This window comes from Lotus japonicus, chromosome 1 (genome assembly GCF_012489685.1).
Source record: "Lotus japonicus ecotype B-129 chromosome 1, LjGifu_v1.2".
Lineage (NCBI taxonomy): Eukaryota > Viridiplantae > Streptophyta > Magnoliopsida > Fabales > Fabaceae > Lotus > Lotus japonicus.
In genome coordinates this window covers 24,574,409-24,591,516 of record NC_080041.1, presented here as the reverse complement: position 1 = coordinate 24,591,516, position 17,108 = coordinate 24,574,409, and the positions used below count along the sequence as shown (strand labels likewise).

The window sequence follows — 17,108 nt, the reverse complement described above, 5'->3', positions numbered from 1 at the left end:
GCTGTGAGATCGCCGGTTTGGCAGTTCTCTCCACATAGTTGTGAGGGGGAGATTTGTTGGGGTTTTGGGCTCCCTTCCTATGTGGAGAAATGCCCAAATATGTAAGCCCACTTTGTCTCACTTAAACAAGTGGAGAGGGGTCAGCTAGGATTAAGAGAGAGGTCTAATTTGACAAGAGAAGCAAAGAGAAAAGTGAGAGAGAAGAGAAGAAAAAACATTTTCGCACAAAGTCTGAGCAGCATTTTTAGATATGCCGCCACGCCTTCGTTCACCGTCCGATCGGGCTGAAATTTGGACAACAGGTTCGTGACTCGTGGTTCTTCAATCTGAACGGTGTGATCGGCGATATGATTCCTGTGTTTGGGAGAAAACTGCGTCGGACAGTAGCTGCAAAATCTGGTTTTCTTGGTTCTCTATTTCATACTTGTTGCTTAGTTGCTTGGCCATTGTTGTGCACGAATTGTGCTGTGTATTAAGACTCTCTTGTAACCTGATTTGACAATAGTGGAGCTCTATTACTGGCTTGGTCCCGTGGATGTTTTCCTTCTCACATTGAGAAGGTTTTTACCACGTTAAAAAATCTTGGTGTCTCTTTATTTGTGATTTTTAGTTGCTGCATTATTTGTTGTTGCTCCTCACAGATTCAGCAAGTTTGGGGAAATCATTATCCGCTGTGCATTGCTTGTTAGAGTTGCTATTGTTATTTGTGTTGAATTTCCCATCATATTTTGATTCCTAAGAAGAAAAAGTGAATCTATGAGACATAACAAAACATGTATTGAAATAGTTTAGATAGACCAATTTCAAGCGTTGCAGTTTTAAAATGATACTCTGTTTCAAAATATAACTTGTTTAAGATTAAACACGAGTATTAAGAACTCATTATTTGATAAATATTTGACCGAAATACTCGTATTTAAAGTTGAATTATATTAAGAAGAGAGAAATATAATTATTAGTTAAGTGTATAGAGAATGGTGATAAGTGAAAATTGTAGGTGAGTGATAAGAGAGATAATACTAAATGAGGGTATAGAAGGAAGAAAGTGAGAAAAAAATGCTTTGAGTTTGCAAAACAACATATATTTTACAACATAATACAAATGTTAAAACAAATTATATTTTGAAACGGAGGAAAAGAAATAAAAAAATATATACATAAAACCATCTTTAACTCATGAGTTAAAAAAAATTATGTGCTTATCTATATTAACAATTAATAACTGTGCATAATCTTTTCTTAAAATGAGCAATTTTTTAATAATACAGTGGTAATTTTAATATTTACTATAATATTAGTAATACTTTTTAAAATTTTATATGAAATTTCAAAATAATTTTTGTAAAATTATTATCAAATCATTTTTATAAAACTTGTATATGATATGTTTTGTAAAATTATTGTATATTTACAATAATGTGTTCTCTATAGTTATGTTTCGTCCTGCTTTGTTTTTTTCGGTTTGATTACTAAACCATAGAGTTGTCTAAAATATAATAAAACATATAGGAATATATTTTAATAAGATATGGCTTCTCAAAAAAGTCACTTTAGATAATAGAGTAAGACTTTTTTTTTAAAGAGAATAAAGTAAGTCATTACTAAAAAAAACTATCATAAAAATGAAATAAAAGTGATGAATCTAAAAGTGGTTGGCACTGTTTTTATGTTTGTGTATCACGATTGATTCAATAACAAAGATGGTTGAAAGTGGCTCATGTTTTTTTTAATGAATTTGAGAATATATTAAATCCAGTCTAAATAAAATATATTTTTTTCTAAAAATAAATCATTTTATATATATATATATATATATATATATATATATCAGATTAATTTCTATGCACCGATGGTGTAAAAAGTCATTCAATCACAACCTTCCATTTTCTATTTTAGATATTATTAAATTCAAAATTAATTGTGAGCTAACAAAATGGAAGGATGTGATAGAATGATGGTGTAAAACTTATTTACACCGCCGGTGCATAAAAATTAATATCTATATATATATATGTGTGTGTGTATATATATATATTATACATTTTGAGTGTGTTTACATGAAGAAATCAAAGTGGTTTGTATGAGTTTAATATAAAGCAAATTTTGTGTTTAACGAGCAGACCTGAGTGAAATCACAAATGGGTATTTGGAGACTACCATCGATTGGGTACCAGGCATGAAAGAAATGCGACTGAGGGATTTTCCCAGCTTCATCAGAACCACAAATCCAAATGATCTCATGCTCAATTTCTTAACAATGGAGGGCCAGAGAGCTCAAAAAGCCTCAGCAATCATTCTGAACACGTTTTGTAACACCCCGATTTCCAGGTGTCACTTTAGTAACCAAAAATAAACTTTACGCGAAAAACAAGTATTTTTTTTTCGTTTGATTCCTTTGAAATAAAGCGATAGAAAATAAAGACACAACCCAACAACTAAACTAACCGTTATACAAATATATACACGTGTACAGCCTCAGCTGCACTCCCATGTCACGCGCACTTCCCGGTGACTCCAAAGTAGTGTGCCCGTAGGCAAATATATACAGACCCAGAAGTTTGAGTGAGAAAGTTGTAATTACAATCCACTAGTAGAAAGTCGGCCTCAAAATGGCCTAAACAAAACCCCTACAGTCCGACTAACTCACTGTGATCCCTCAATCAGAGAACCACACGAAAAGCCATGCGTCGGAAACCTACCCTGTCCCAAAAGCAAAACGAATCAGAGCTCTACACAAAGTATGACGCCTGCCTAAACCTACCCTCCCATTACTGCTCACATAACCGAGTCCACAGCGAACTGAAGACGGCAAGTTGAAGCTCAGCTCCATGCGTCGTAGAACTCCCTCCGTCAGACGTCCACGCTTGTCAGTACGGTCCTCCAACTCAAACCTGATCCCCCCCGAGGGAGAGACCATCGAAAACCAGTCGGCCATCGACATCTGGCAGCAGGCCGACCGCCCAAACACAAACATGAAACCAAAGCCAAGGCGCTAGGGTCAACTCACGGAATAAAGTAGATATACACTCAACATGTGATATGGGGTATAGATATATATGTTGATATATAAACATATAGATAATTGATGACCCGAGTGTTTAAGCTATTTTTCTAGTTTATTTCCATGCATTTTGATATATTATTTAGGATATTTTAGTTATTTTAGGTCACTCCATGATTATTTCATGCATTTTACAATTTTTATGTGGTTTTTAGTATTTTTATATATTTTTATGATTTTTATTTAGATTTATTAGGATTTAAGTTATTTTATTTTTAATTGATATGTTTTATTTTGAGTTATTATCTTTTTAATATTTTATTCTAATTTATTTTATCTTTTTAGGATTTTTCGGAATAAAAAGAAAAGGGAAAATCAGGAAAAAGGAAGCTGATTCGGTACAGCTGGTCCACGGAGTTACCATGCACCCGCAGGAGATTGGACGGATGCAGCTTTGTTCCATGCCATGTGGCGCGACCATATTAGAGGTGCACTATAAGACATTGACTTGCGGAGCACTGGATTACCCTCTTATAAGTTTGGTCCACTTGTAACATGACACGTGGCAGTAGCAGGTTTTTGTACTTTTGAAAGGTATCACGTGATTGGTACGGAAACAGACGGAAATAGAGCAACAGAAGCAATATATATATTGGAAAAAACGTAGAGAGGAGAGGGGGACTGATATATTGAGAGCAGCTTTTGAGTCTTCTTCTGGGAGTGAACCCTAGCACCACTTTGAGCTTTTTGAAGAATTCTTTTTATTTCAATAATTTATTTGATCATGGAAGCCATGCTTGGCTAAACCTTCGTAGGTACTTGGGGTGTTCGGTTTGATTCTCTTGACCTTATGTTTTGATTTACTTTTTAGACTCATGAATCCTATTTTTATTTATGAATTTCTCATCTTTTATATATGAATCTTTATGCATGAAGATTACCTTTGTTATTTTGTATGCGATTGAGAAATCGGTAGAAAATAGGGATCCGGTGAGAAATTGATTAGGAACGCCTACGCCTTAGAGATAAGGGTAACTTCTAATTGTGTTGGCTAGTAACTAAGTACTTTAATTCTCCAATTAAATTCGTCTAGGAACTAAGAGATTAGTGTTAGCAGTTTAATTGGAAGTTCTACGTAGTTAAGAGATTATCACGTAGAAACTTAGGCAAGCACCATAAATAAGTTAGAAAATTCATGAGTTAATTAGTCTATTAAGAACATAAGTGAAATTGATGAAATTCTACCCCAGGTACTTCCCCTTTTGATTGCTTTCAATACCGCGTACTTGCTTTTCACTGAATTTTACAACTTTGAATTAAGTTCTTTTTCAACAATTATTTACCCCCAAAACCTTTTTACTAGTCTTTTTAGTTATTTAATAGGTGAAATTGATTTGGACAACCGCAATCCTTGAGTTCGATATTTTATTACTACTTAACGAATAGGTACACTTGCCTAGGAGTTATCAAGTTTTTGGCGCCGTTGCCGGGGATTGCACTTTAGTCTAAAATAATAGAACTTATTTCTTACTTTTAAGACTTTAATTTATTTTTATTTTTTATTTTTGCTTTTATTGTGCTGGTGTTACTAACAATCGTTTGCTAGTGTATGCGAGGTACCGTTGATCGTAATTCCCTTCTTTTTGATCCTGAGATCGAGAAGACTGCTCGGAAGAATCGAGCTCAACAGAGAAAGCAAAAACAAGCAATAACAATGGCTGAGACACCGGAACAGATTGAGGCGAGGATTCGAGCTGAATTTGAAGGGCGATATGATGCAGATTATGAAGCCCAGAGAATTCAGCGAGACAGAGAGTTAGAAGAACAGAATGCCAGGAGATCCATCCGAGAGATAACTACCCCTGACATAAGCTTTGAATTTGAGGGAAGTATTGTTCCACCTACTAATGTTCCAGAAAATTTCCAGGTGCCAACTCACTTCATGCACCTAGTGAGCCAGCACCAATTTGGAGGGAGTATACTCGAAGATCCCTATGCTCATATGGCTACATTCACAGAGCAGTGCACCCCATTGAAGAAACAGGGAATCACTCTAGACACAGTAAGGTTGATGTTGTTTCCCTTTTCCTTAAGGGATTCTGCTGCAACTTGGTTGAGGTCTCAACCTCCACACAGTATTGTATCATGGGACGACCTAGCCAAGAAATTTACGTCAAAGTTTTTTCCAGCAACCCGCACGAGGAAGTTAAAGCAAGAGATCAACTTCTTTCTCCAGATGGATCAAGAGAACTTATATGTGGCATGGGAACGGTTCAATGAGCTTCTAAGGAAATGCCCAAGCCATAATATTTCTCTTACTGATCAGGTAGTAATTTTTTATACCTCATTGAATGATTATACTAGAGACAAATTAGACACTGCAGCTCCAGGTGGAGCTTTTGATGTTTTGCCCACTAGTGAAGCTTTAGAGATAATTAATAATCTGGCAGCCAGAGCTATGCATTCCAACAACGACAGACAGAACAGGAAAAGTGTTCAAGAAGTAGAGACATATGATGCCGTTCTAGCCTCAAATAAGAAGTTGTCTTTGAAAATGGATGCCATAGTGAAGCGTTTGGATGACTGCCATGTGGGCAATGATGATGCAAAATTCGATGAGGAGGTAAAAATACTGACTAACCCCCAAAATAATCCATATTCCAATACTTATAATGCAGGTTGGAGGAATCACCCCAACTTCTCTTGGGGAGGGCAAAATAAGTCGATTCAATCAGGAGATTCAAGACAATATTCCAACCAGCGGGGTCAATATCAGGAGCAAAGGCAACCACATCAACAAGATGAAGGAGCTGGAAAGAGGAGCTTGGAAGACATTGTGGGGGAATTGGCTCATACCACCAAGAGTTTCATCAATGAATCTCGCAATAATTTCAAGAACCAAGAGGCTTCAATCAAAAATCTGGAGAACCAGGTTGGTCAAATCTCAAAACAACTCGCTGAAAGACCGCCAGGTATGTTTCCTAGTAACACTGTGCCTAACCCCAAGGAAAATTGTTCTGCTATTACATTAAGGAGTGGAATAACTTTGAGCGAGAGAAAAGAAAAAGGGAGTGAGAATAATGAAAAAGAGAAAAAAGAGAGCATTGAGTTAAAGAAAGAGCGGAAAAAGAAAGACGAGGAAGAGAGAAAAGTAGAGTTAGAAAATAATAAAGTTTACAAGAGTTCCTTTTCCCCCTTTTCCCACTAACATAGCAAAGAGAAGGTTGGAGAAGCATTCTCCAAGTTTGTTTCGATGTTTAAAAAGTTGCGTGTAGATCTCCCATTCTCTGAAGTTTTAGAAAAGATGCCTCAATATGCCAAGTTCATGAAGGAGATACTTTCTAAGAAAAGGAAGTTGAGTGAAGAGAATGACATCGTTGAGCTTACTGAGGAGTGTAGCGCTATTCTGCAAAAGAAGCTTCCACCTAAACGAAAGGATCCAGGTAGTTTCACTCTACCTGTTAATTTTGGGGCTTCAAAGGAAGTGAGAGCTTTATGTGATTTAGGGGCAAGCGTCAACTTAATGCCCCTATCAATGTTCGAGCGACTTAATATTGGAGAGCTGAAGCCAACAATGATGATGCTTCAACTAGCGGACCGCTCCATGGTGACTCCTTGGGGAGTTGTTGAAGATGTGCTAGTGAGAGTAGGAGAGTTTGAGTTCCGGTGGATTTTGTGATAATTGATATGGACGAGGACTCTAAAATACCATTGATTCTGGGAAGACCGTTCCTAGCCACTTCACAAGCGAAAATAAATGTGGGAAAAAGAACAATATCTTTAAGGGTAGCTGATGAGAAAATCACTTTCACCATATTTGACCTGAAGCCAAAGCAAATTGAGAAGAATGATGCATTCTTGGTGGAGATGATGGACGAGTGGAGTGATGAGAAATTGAAGCAGTTCTTCCTTAAAGAAAAAGCTGGAGCATCAAATAAGAAGAAAAAGGAGAACACGCAGAACGACCAAACTGAGAAAGTCTACTCAATGAGCAAGGTTGTCAGCTCAGAGGAGAAGGAGGAGAAGGTAAAAGGTGAGTGCTTCCAATGGAAGCCAAAGCGTAAGAAAAATAAAAATTTTCCTATCCCTCTTAATTCAAAATTTAATGATTGTGTTTTAGCTCTTGAGGTTGCATGCAAAAATTTGACTAATATGTGTGCTCAGCTGAAAGATCCCGGAAGTGCAATGCACTATGGGATAAACCCCGGATGACATTCTGAGTCTTGGGGAGTCTAGCAAAGACTATAACATTGCGCTTTTTGGAAGACAACCCAAGTGATAGTTTTAATTTTATTTCCTTAGTTTTAATTCCTATTTCATTTTGGTTTCTTAGGTTTAATTTTTTTACTGCTTTTGTTTTCTTATTGTTAATGTCAGTATAAAAAAAAAAAAAAATACTGCTAGTCACGGCCACTGGAAATTGCAGCACGAAAACGATGCTATTTCAAGGCAATTTCCAGGCTATAGCATAAGCTAAGGGTGGGCTGGAATTTCCAGCACTAATTTGGCGCGGTTCCTTTGAAAGGTTGGTGCTATAGCACCAAGTTTGATTTAAAAATAAAAGATTTGGTTTTTATCTAAAACTTATCTCATTTATTTAAAAAAAAAATAAAAAACAATCTCTTTCCCTTTTGTTTTATTAGTCACGTATTCTTGTTCTCTATTTCCTTTTCTCATTCACGCGGTTTTCTCTTCTTTCCCTTCTCTTCAATTTTCTGGAAAAAACATATATCTAAAAATTTCAGGAAAAATTAGAAAATTTCAAAAAAATTATAAATTAAAAAATAAAAAAAAATCTTTTTAGTTTGAGTTTCTAATTTTTTTTTATTGAGTCTTAGTGTTCTCATGAATTATTTGAGTTATTTTGTGGTGTTTTAATTTGTGTGCTCATTTTTGCAAGGATTAAGTGATTTTACAGGAATTAATCTGAGTTAGAGGGCCCAACTGACCATGTCCTGGTGCTTTCAAGTTTGCACCCAATTCGAGTACAGGGAGTTTTTCTGAACCACTTATCTCTCATTTAATTTCATGATCATGCATTTAGCATTTAGTTATTAATATTGCACACACTAGTATGCACATGCTTTGGATTCTTGGTATTCACACCTTTGTGCTTGAATAATGCTTGTTGTTATTTTTAATATTTGTTCTGGGTTTGATGCTAGTTGTTTCAATAAAATGAGCTTGATGCATGGGTGTGAGTGAAACTTGTGGTCCATGTGGAGAGTTAAGTGATAGAGACTTGAGTGAGTTTTGGAAAAGTGCAGTAAGATTATTAGGATTCCAAGTTAGTGGGGATAATGCATAAAATATGTAGTTTTCCTTTTAATCTTTATATTGAGTCTACACTCTTTTTGGCTGTGAGGTTAAAAATGGGGCACACATGTGAAAGTAAAGCTAAAGTGCTAAAAATGAAAAAAATAATAATAGGGAAAGAATGTGAGTAAGGGAATGGGAAGTATTTGCACCACTGAGCATACCCCCAATCATATTCTGACCTTGTTAAATAAAAGAAAATAATTTCGCCCTGAGTTGGTAATAACTATGAAGGGTTGGGAAAAAAGCTAAATTGAAAAGGAAATAACATGTGTGTGCTCATAATAAAATAAGACTGTTGGCCATCATTAGTGGATTCTCAATATGGGGTTGGGGAATTAGGAATAAAATGTGAAACCCCACATCTTGGTATTTTATATAATTCTTGTTTGCACTTACTAAAGGTTACTCAGTTTTTAAAACTTAATTTTCTGCATGAACTATTTTGAGTAACTCATCTCATGTATCTTTGTGAAAATATGTATACTAGCACCTTGCTTTGAACTATTTTCTTGAGCTTGAGGACAAGCAACCTTAAGTTTACGCTTGAGGACAAGCTGTCGTTGAGTATAGGGGTGTGATGACCCGAGTGTTTAAGCTATTTTTCTAGTTTATTTCCATGCATTTTGATATATTATTTAGGATATTTTAGTTATTTTAGGTCACTCCATGATTATTTCATGCATTTTACAATTTTTATGTGGTTTTTAGTATTTTTATATATTTTTATGATTTTTATTTAGATTTATTAGGATTTAAGTTATTTTATTTTTAATTGATATGTTTTATTTTGAGTTATTATCTTTTTAATATTTTATTCTAATTTATTTTATCTTTTTAGGATTTTTAGGAATAAAAAGAAAAGGGAAAATCAGGAAAAAGGAAGCTGATTCGGTACAGCTGGTCCACGGAGTTACCATGCACCCGCAGGAGATTGGACGGATGCAGCTTTGTTCCATGCCATGTGGCGCGACCATATTAGAGGTGCACCATAAGACAATGACTTGCGGAGCACTGGATTACCCTCTTATAAGTTTGGTCCACTTGTAACATGACACGTGGCAGTAGCAGGTTTTTGTACTTTTGAAAGGTATCACGTGATTGGTACGGAAACAGACGGAAATAGAGCAACAGAAGGGAAAAATTTATTATGGACCACTTTTGTGTGGTGTAAAATTGCACCACTCCCTTTTGACCCCTAATAACAGGTTTTTAAAAAAAAATCAAAAAACATATTTTATTAATCTTTCATTAATTATTAGGTTAATTGAATTAGGTTAGATTACATAGCCATTAATTAGTTCATCTTCTTCTTTTCTTCCTCCCACCCAGCAACCACTGATACCAACAACCTTAAACCCGATCGCCGCCACCACAACCCGTAACCCCACCACCACCACAAAATCGAAAGAGAAAAGCTTTGGGTTGTGGATATATTCTGATAAAAATAAGGCTTTTTCCAGATCTGGGCAAGAAGACAGATCTGGTGGTGGAGGCGTCAAGAGGAAGGGAGGGGCGGTGACAGGCGGCGACGACTGCTCCAACCGCGCCTTGTTTACTATTTCGAGATTCATGTCAAGGATGCCGGAGTTAAGGGTCAAATTGCCATTGGCTTTATCTCCGAGACCTTCAAGATGCGAAGACAATCTGGGTCCGTCCGTCACTTCCTTCTAATCGATTTATGACCCAGATCTTTTGATTGATTTCTTAATCGTTTCTTGGATCTTGATTTCTTGTACATAGATGAGGTATAGGGACAACAATTGGAAAAATTTGTTCTTAACAATTTTGCCAAGGAAGCAGAGTAAAAGCAACCGTAATCTTTGATTATCTGTTAACTAGAATATCAGATTTTATTGATAAAGCTTCTGGTGGTTTCACGGCTTTGTTTTATTAAAATTCATGGCTTGTGAAAAAAAACCAGATCTGGGTTGCAGGTTTTCTGGGTGAGAAAAAAGAGTTGAGAAAGGAGGGGATTGACCAGATCCAATTAATCTCAAATTATGTTAAGTTAATTGTTTTGAAAATGTGTTTGGTCTATTTTGAGGTGGAAATACGTTTCTGGTCATGCTAAATATTTGGGGTGGTCAGATCTGAAAGAAAGATGAGTTGTTGGAGATTGTTGATGAAGGTTGCAAGTGGATGGGTGTTGGGGTTGAGATTGAGGAGTGAATCTGTGAAATATCACCTGCTTGTTTTCCACTTCTTCTTGTGCTGTTGTTGCTGCCATCATATGATGATGATGATATGATGCTTATGAATGATGTAGTGCGTGATGATGGTGGAGATGAAATTGAGAAGATAACATTGTTTTTTTAAGAATTTCATCAAACCATTTTGCTGTTCTGTCCATCGATTTAGCATGTTTGGGAGGTAGAAGATGAAGAGGAGAGAGGAGAGAGAAGAGATTATGAGGAACTAGGTTTTAATTAACTTAATCAAAATTATCACAAATTAATTGTTGTGATTAATAAATATGTATTTTTATTTAAAAAAAAAAAACGGAAAACCTGCAATAGAAGGTCAAAAGAAGAGTGGTGTAACCATGGACCAGAAAAAACTGGTCCATGTTAAACGCGTCCCAACAGAAGCAATATATATATTGGAAAAAACGTAGAGAGGAAAGGGGGACTGATATATTGAGAGCAGCTTTTGAGTCTTCTTCTGGGAGTGAACCCTAGCACCACTTTGAGCTTTTTGAAGAATTCTTTTTATTTCAATAATTTATTTGATCATGGAAGCCATGCTTGGCTAAACCTCCGTAGGTACTTGGGGTGTTCGGTTTGATTCTCTTGACCTTATGTTTTGATTTACTTTTTAGACTCATGAATCCTATTTTTATTTATGAATTTCTCATCTTTTATATATGAATCTTTATGCATGAAGATTACCTTTGCTATTTTGTATGCGATTGAGAAATCGGTAGAAAATAGGGATCCGGTGAGAAATTGATTAGGAACGCCTACGCCTTAGAGATAAGGGTAACTTCTAATTGTGTTGGCTAGTAACTAAGTACTTTAATTCTCCAATTAAATTCGTCTAGGAACTAAGAGATTAGTGTTAGCAGTTTAATTGGAAGTTCTACGTAGTTAAGAGATTATCACGTAGAAACTTAGGCAAGCACCATAAATAAGTTAGAAAATTCATGAGTTAATTAGTCTATTAAAAACATAAGTGAAATTGATGAAATCCTACCCCAGGTACTTCCCCTTTTGATTGCTTTCAATACCGCGTACTTGCTTTTCACTGAATTTTACAACTTTGAATTAAGTTCTTTTTCAACAATTATTTACCCCCAAAACCTTTTTACTAGTCTTTTTAGTTATTTAATAGGTGAAATTGATTTGGACAACCGCAATCCTTGAGTTCGATATTTTATTACTACTTAACGAATAGGTACACTTGCCTAGGAGTTATCAATAATCCTAGCATGTTATGGCTCTAACAATGCTTCAATAAATCAAACAGCACACAATCCCAGTCATAATGAATGTATGCGTGAAATGCAATCAATATGATCCGGATTGTGACGCGTTCCCGTTCGCCACAAGTGAAGCATTCCCGTTCTTCACTATGGATGAACCATTCCCGTTATTCATCCTTGGTGAACCATTCCCGTTATTCACCCTTGGTGAACCATTCCCGTTATTCACCGTATGATGAACCATTCCCGTTATTCATCATTAATACATTGGTGAACCATTCCCGTTATTCACCAAAAGATGCACAGGTGAACCATTCCCGTTATTCACCCGATTGATGCAATATGGTTAGCCAAACATCGAATCGTCCTCACCACACAAGCATTAAGCTCAAACCCAATCTCAAAACAAACCCAAGAGTTAGTGTCGGTCAATACAACACAACTCGGAGTTAGTGTCGGTCAATACAACACAAGTCCCATCACAATAGAACCCAAGGGTTTAGTGTCGGTCAATACAACACAGCCCCAACAACAAGAGCACTGAGTGTCGGTCAATACAACACAGCTCCAACAACAAGAGTACACAAGGGTTTAGTGTCGGTCAATACAACACAACCCCAACAACAAGAGTACTTAAAGTACTCGGTGACTTTCAATCATCACCATAGCTCACCTCAGTGGCTTTCCCCAAAACCAAAACCCACAACAGAAGTCGACTTTTCCCCGTCTTTCGTAAATATTTTCCCCTTCAGTTCTCCTATGCTTAAACGTTAATAAAAATTGTTTCAATTCGAATTAGTCAAGTTATGAGTTTATTTCTCAAAGTCTAAGTCTCCCAAAGTCTTTAGTTTTCGAAAGTCTAATCATTCTAAGTTTTTCCAAAACCCTCCAAAAGAAGTTTCCTGGGGAAAGTCTAAGTAAACCAACAATACCAACAAATGGCTAAGTCTCAAACCCCACGTTTGAACTTGCCTAGGGTTGTTCATCCAACCCGAAATATCAAAGATCACCAGATCAATGAATTTCCACTCCGAAGTCGCGTCAAAACGCACAATCCAACAATACCACAATATCACAAGTTATGGAAAACATCATAACATCAACTCATCATCATAATCAACATCAGATAAAGCATAAGTCGAATTTATCGACGCCTATCGTGCAATCATAGCTAATATGTAAGTTGCCCTAACCTCGAGCTGTTCCAGCCTCGCAATCAAAGGTTCCTTCAATCAAATGCTCTAAAGATCCCAAAGTTCCGTCAACTGAACCTCGGAGAAAAACAAAGCAGAATCCAAACAAAATCGATTAGTTCGATCACAATACAACTCATAAACGATAGACAAAGCATTAAAGCTTCAGAATACATCAATCGGATGCGAAAAGACAAGTTTTCGAAAACGAAAAACTTCCCCCCCCCTTGGAATAGCTCTCGGCCAAAAAGGAAAAAGGGCTCCGGCTCTTTTTCTTCGATCAAATCTGTTTACAAGGTAGTTTTAGGGTAAAACTAAGGCAAAGAAACTGTCGGAACAATTTTCGGACGATCGGATCAAAATACGGCTGTTCAGGGGCGTTTTGGTCCAAAATAAAAGCTCAAAACCTCAAAGTTATCAGTTCGGAAAACAAATTTGACAGTAATGATCCTAACGACATCCGTGACAACTAATCCTAAAGGCACGAAGTCAGATTACGACTTTTCGACAATAAAGTTTCGAAATGTGCGACAAAAGAGTTTTGAATCAGTTTTTCAGATCCTGGACAACTCGATCACAATCGGCGAATACTGACGGAGGTTTTAGGCTCTTGGGCACGTAGAGAACAAACCCCAAGCGAAAAATCAAGAAAAACGGACAGTTTTACGAAAAGCTCGAAACTTTGAGCACAGAAACGACTAAAGAAACGCAGTAGAAACAGTAATCAGAGGTAAGAATCAAGCTAGTTACCTCGATACCTTGAAGTAGGAACGAACTGCGCGAAGATCGGTCGAGTTTCGGCGAAAATCTCCTCTCCCTCTCCTCTCCTCAATCCGCGGCCTCCTTGGGAAGAAAATGGGAGATATTTTGCTTTTTCGACTATTTATAGGCAGGTGAAATCGCGGGAAAATGAAAATTTCGCGATTCCGATTTTTGCAGCACGTTCACCGATGAATTCTAAGAGAGATTCTGGCGTCATAATTCCAGAACTCAAAACAAATCTCTGACATTTGGGAAAAACGATATCTAAAATCCCAAAAGCGGTGTAAGTTAATCTGTCCCGAAAAACTACTTTTTGCTGTGATGGTCAGACGACAAAACTTCCTTCTGAAGAAAGATTAGAAATGTCGAAACAAATCTGGCAACGCGAACGGAAACTTCGTTAGAAGTCCCGAATAGAAAAAGTCTTCATCCATCGCTCGAATCTAGGGTTTCGAAGCAAAGAAATTAGCGTCGTCGGACTTCCGAAAAGTGAATACTATCGTGCGTACAGTCCAGAGTTCCGAAATGAAACGTTGGTCGAAGGAAAAATAAAGAGAACCTTTAAATTTTCCAAGGATTTGAAATCTCACTTAAAACGTTGCTCTAAAAGCGAAATTAGGTTATTCTGGACACGCTCGCCATAAGGCAGGTGTGCAGACGACTCGCACTAGTTCCTACAGCGATTACGCAACATTCCTCAAGCAATCCCTGAACTTTCTTCTTCATTGATCTTTCTCAAACATCAAACTCCTGTCACGCTTACACTGATTCTACGCGTGAGTCGGAAATTAACTTGCTCTGTAAATCCAGGTCTTACACGTTTGATGCATTGGAGCATGATGTTCTGGAAGCATTCTCGTCAATTATGCCCCTTGTGTATCCCATTGGCCCTCTAAATCTTCTCATAAAGGATGTGACCGACAAGGACTTGAACTCAATTGGGTCCAACCTTTGGAAAGAGGATTTAGAGTGTCTCAAATGGCTTGACAACAAAGAACCAAACTCTGTAGTTTATGTTAGTTTTGGAAGCACCACAATGATGGCGAGTGAGCAATTGGTCGAGTTTGCTTGGGGGCTTGCCAATAGCAAAAAATCATTCTTGTGGGTGATAAGGCCAGGTCTTGTTGCCGGGGAAATATCGGTTTTGCCATAAGAGTTTGTGGCGGTCACAAAAGACAGAGGCTTATTGTCAAGTTGGACGCCACAAGAGGAAGTGCTGGCTCACCCTGCAATTGGAGGGTTCTTGACACATAGTGGTTGGAATTCAACGTTGGAGAGTGTTTGTGGCGGTGTTCCGATGATATGCTGGCCGTTCTACGCTGAACAACAGACAAATTGTCGGTTTTGCTGTGAGGAATGGGGGATTGGTTTGGAGATTGAAGATGCTAAGAGGGACAAAGTTGAGAAGCTTGTGAGAGAGTTGATGGATGGAGAAAATGGGAAGGTGATGAAAGAAAATGATTTAAAATGGAAGAAATTGGCACATGGAAGAAAATGGGCCAAATGGATCTTCCTTTGTGAACCTGATGAACTTGTTCCATCACGTTCTCTTCTAAGTTAAATTATTGCAATATAAATTTATCAATTCTTCAAACTAAATTTCTTGGATGTTTGGTTTACTAAATTTTAGCTAAATTTATTGTATCCAGCACAGTACAAATCTATTACTAGTTTGTTTGGTTTTTTACTTGGAAGCCTTCAAAATTATTCTTGAGGAACAGAAACAAGAGTACTTTTGTAGAAACAATGCTATAATATAATGGGTCAAATCAGTTTTTGGTCCCTGAACTTTTGTCGGATTTTGTATTTTGTCCGTTGCCGGCGTAATTTTCGGATTAGGGCCTCAGACTATAGCTAGTGTTTGGTTTTCGTCCCTGTCGGACGGAAGTAATGTGTCAGGGAACTACCTGCCCCATAATACAGTTGACGAATCAGAGTTATGACAACGACAATCCATATCAGTAGACTCTAACCAACCATACCCTATACTAATATCATCAACCCTCATCTGATCACGCATAGAATCCAGGTCCTCGTGGAAGGCTCAGTAGTAGTCATTCCGTTCCAGATCCTCTGCGAACGACGCATTATTTCGAACCGTCTGTCGATTATAACGCCCCGATTTCTCGAGAGTCACTTTAGTAACCTTTTTCCAAAAACGTATGTAAATTTTAACCGAAATAAAAACCTTTTCCAAATATTGCTTACAAATAAAAAGTAGTAACTTGAGAAGTAGACTGAATAATTCATTTTATTAATAAAAGCTTTGGAAGCATACAATGATTCTTTCAAATTACAACATAATGATTAAATTAATGTTCGACCGCCCCGAGCCAACACAACAAGAAGGTCTCTAGGTTAGGTTCGAACCCTATAAACAAACTCACCTCACCCCCCAAGTACAGACTCAGTTATCACACTCAGTACCCGACTCATAGGTCGCGTGCCCTCCAATGCCTCCTCCTACGCTTGCATCACATCGTCTCGTATCCTCTTCTCTCGCCAGTCTCATAGCTTAACCATCAGTCGCGCGGTCGATGTCTCGAGCCTTGTCATCGTCCACATCAAGCAGGTATAGGACCACATCTCGACTGATCACACGCAAGCTTGTTGTCTAGGCTTTAAGCGCCCCAATCAACAAACAGCAAACAAGCAGGGGTCAACTTCTAACACACACGTATCATAAGTAGGGTATACTACCCTATCAATCACAAGTTCTTCCATAAGATAACATTCACAAATAAGGGAACTATTTTAAGTTCTAGGTTTCACAAGTATAGGGAACTATCTCATAGTTCTAAGTTATTGTTAGTCAATGCTCGTGCACATGCATGCAGACGCTTTGGATATCCATAAGCCAATCCCTCTTGGAAAGGCTGGACGAACACGACTCCACGATCGGGGCTGGACCTCTCCAACGCACCGCTGCCCAACAGCTTGATGATCGGGGTTGGACCTCTCCAACGCACTGTCGTTTCACGTTCGTCCTTATTCAGGGCCTCCCCTGAATGTCACCATCGACTAGCCCAGTCCAGGTCACTAGCCGTTGAAGGTATGAAAAACGGTAGAAAGGGGGGGGGTTTGAATAACGTTTTCAAGATAAAACTTCCACCTTAAGATTTTATCAAATCTTTTCGAGACTCAAGGGTACTTAAGATAAGAGATAGAAAAGCACACAAGGATTTTATCCTGGTTCACTTGATAAATCACTCAAGCTAATCCAGTCCACCCGTTAAGGTGATTTCTTCCTTCTTAGAATGAAGGCAATCCACTTATCAGGTATATGTTACAACTGCACTTGAAACCTACAAGTGACTAACAATACACTGACTTAGCTCACACTAAGATTCACTCTCTTAGTCTACTTTAGGATCCGATCAACCTTGATCTCCTAAAGGAAAACTATAAAACT

General features: G+C 37.6%; 1 non-coding gene and 1 pseudogene across 1 annotated transcript; one reads left to right on the top strand and one right to left on the bottom strand.

Annotated features, from left to right (window-relative positions):
• Positions 1 to 250: 250 nt before the first annotated feature.
• On the top strand, positions 251 to 15,252 carry LOC130730673 ((R)-mandelonitrile beta-glucosyltransferase-like; annotated as a pseudogene).
• LOC130734886 (small nucleolar RNA R71) lies at positions 5,205 to 5,311 on the bottom strand. The gene has a single exon (XR_009018223.1). It is a non-coding gene; the product is annotated as a small nucleolar RNA R71 (small nucleolar RNA).
• Positions 15,253 to 17,108: the final 1,856 nt, after the last annotated feature.